General features: G+C 49.3%; 1 protein-coding gene across 1 annotated transcript in view; it reads left to right on the forward strand.

The window, feature by feature from the left end:
- The first annotated feature begins 371 nt into the window (after positions 1 to 371).
- LOC306992660 (uncharacterized protein) overlaps positions 372 to 2,500 on the forward strand; it is a 29,156-nt gene continuing 27,027 nt past the window's right edge. The window contains exons 1-2 of the mRNA XM_079601791.1: positions 372 to 429; positions 608 to 718. The gene's annotated coding sequence lies outside the window, so the exon portion shown is untranslated. The remainder of the gene's footprint in view (positions 430 to 607; positions 719 to 2,500) is intronic.

Here is a 2,500-nt window from a genome sequence, read left to right on the forward strand (position 1 = left end):
GTGTGAGCCGTGTGTGTGTGTGTGAGTGAGCCGTGTGTGTGTGTGAGCCGTGTGTCAGGAGCGTCCAGCGCTCTGTACTCACTGCTGCCCGCGACCCTGGAGACGCAACACGCCAGAGACGCCACCGACCTCCTGAGCCAGGTACTGCGCCCGCACGAGCCGTGTGTGTGTGTGTGTGTGTGTGTGTGTGTGTGTGTGTGTGAGCCGTGTGTGTGTGTGTGAGCCGTGTGTGAGCCGTGTGTGTGTGTGTGTGTGTGTGTGTGTGAGCCGTGTGTGTGTGTGTGAGCCGTGTGTGAGCCGTGTGTGTGTGTGTGTGAGTGAGCCGTGTGTGTGAGCCGTGTGTCAGGAGCGTCCAGCGCTCTGTACTCACTGCTGCCCGCGACCCTGGAGACGCAACACGCCAGAGACGCCACCGACCTCCTGAGCCAGGTACTGCGCCCGCACGAGCCGTGTGTGTGTGTGAGCCGTGTGTGTGTGTGTGTGTGAGTGAGCCGTGTGTGTGTCAGCCGTGTGTGAGCCGTGTGTGTGAGCCGTGTGTGTGTGAGCCGTATGTCAGCCATGTGTCAGGATCAGCCCTGCAGGGTGTAAATATTCGCTTTCATTTCAGAGGAAATACAAGGAGGAGGCGCAGAGAGAGGCTTCTGTGAGTCTGTACTCTCTTCTGCCAGAGACGACTGAGACTAAACACGCCAGACACGCCTCCGAACTGCTGAGCGAGGTGAGTGTGATTCACAGTACACACACACACAGACACACACACACACACGCACACACACACACGCACACGCACACACGCACACGCACAGGCACACGCACGCACACGCACGCACACGCACACGCGCACGCACACACACACACACACACACACACACACGCACACACAGACACACACACACACACACACACACACACACACACGAACGCACGCACACGCACACACACAGACACACACTCACACACACACACACACACACACACACACACGCACACACACACACGCACACGCACACACGCACACGCACAGGCACACGCACGCACACGCACGCACACGCGCACGCACACACACACACACACACACACACAGACACACACTCACACACACACACACACACACACACACACACGCACACACGCACACGCACACACACACACAGACACACACACTCACACACACACACACACACACATAGACACTCAAAAAATGTTTTTTATATATATAGCTGCTCTGGAGTAAACCGTGATGTCATCGTCCAGCTCAGCTCATATAATGGTGTCAATGCAGGAGATCAATAATATTGTTGGATATTAAATGTCCACAACTAAGCAAGACAGAAGCCAGAGGCGACAGTGAAGGAAGCAAAACTCCATCAGTGACGGAATGGAGGAAAAACCCTTGGGAGAACCCAGGCTCAGTCGCTCAGTTCTCCTCTGGCCAACGAACGAACAGTGTGTGATTATGATTCAGGCAAAATGATATAATATATATTGTGGCGAGCAGGACGAGGCCGGTGGCGTGATTACTAATGAGCAACAACTGCGCGACGCACCGGTCTCGTATCTCTCACGGCCCTCGTCCTGCTCGCCACATATATATTATCCAGTTCCATATGAAGATCAAGAGTTTGTTGAGGATCAGTCGTGTCGATGAGGGGAGAGTCCACATCTGATCTGGACCCGGCGGACTACATCATGTGTTGTGGTCGTGTCTAGGCTCAGGTTTCATATCATCATGATTCAGTGATTCGTTTCATGTCATGATTCGGTGATTCGTTTCATGTCATGATTCAGTGAATCGTTTCATGTCATGACTCAGTGAATCGTATCATATCTTGACTCAGTGAATCGTATCATATCTTGACTCAGTGAATCGTTTCATGTCATGACTCAGTGAATCGTATCATATGTTGACTCAGTGAATCGTTATGTCATGACTCAGTGAATCGTATCATATCTTGACTCAGTGAATCGTATCATATCTTGACTCAGTGAATCGTTTCATGTCATGACTCAGTGAATCGTATCATATGTTGACTCAGTGAATCGTTATGTCATGACTCAGTGAATCGTATCATATCTTGACTCAGTGAATCGTATCATATCTTGACTCAGTGAATCGTATCATATCTTGACTCAGTGAATCGTTTTATGTCATGACTCAGTGAATCGTATCATATCTTGACTCAGTGAATCGTATCATATCTTGACTCAGTGAATCGTTTCATGTCATGACTCAGTGAATCGTATCATATGTTGACTCAGTGAATCGTTATGTCATGACTCAGTGAATCGTATCATATCTTGACTCAGTGAATCGTTATGTCATGACTCAGTGAATCGTATCATATCTTGACTCAGTGAATCGTATCATATCTTGACTCAGTGAACCGTATCATATCTTGACTCAGTGAACCGTATCATATCTTGACTCAGTGAATCGTATCATATCTTGACTCAGTGAATCGTTTCATATCTTGACTCAGTGAATCGTTTCATGTCATGA

This window comes from Phoxinus phoxinus (assembly GCF_949152265.1).
Source record: "Phoxinus phoxinus genome assembly, chromosome: 24".
In the NCBI taxonomy this organism is placed as follows: domain Eukaryota; kingdom Metazoa; phylum Chordata; class Actinopteri; order Cypriniformes; family Leuciscidae; genus Phoxinus; species Phoxinus phoxinus.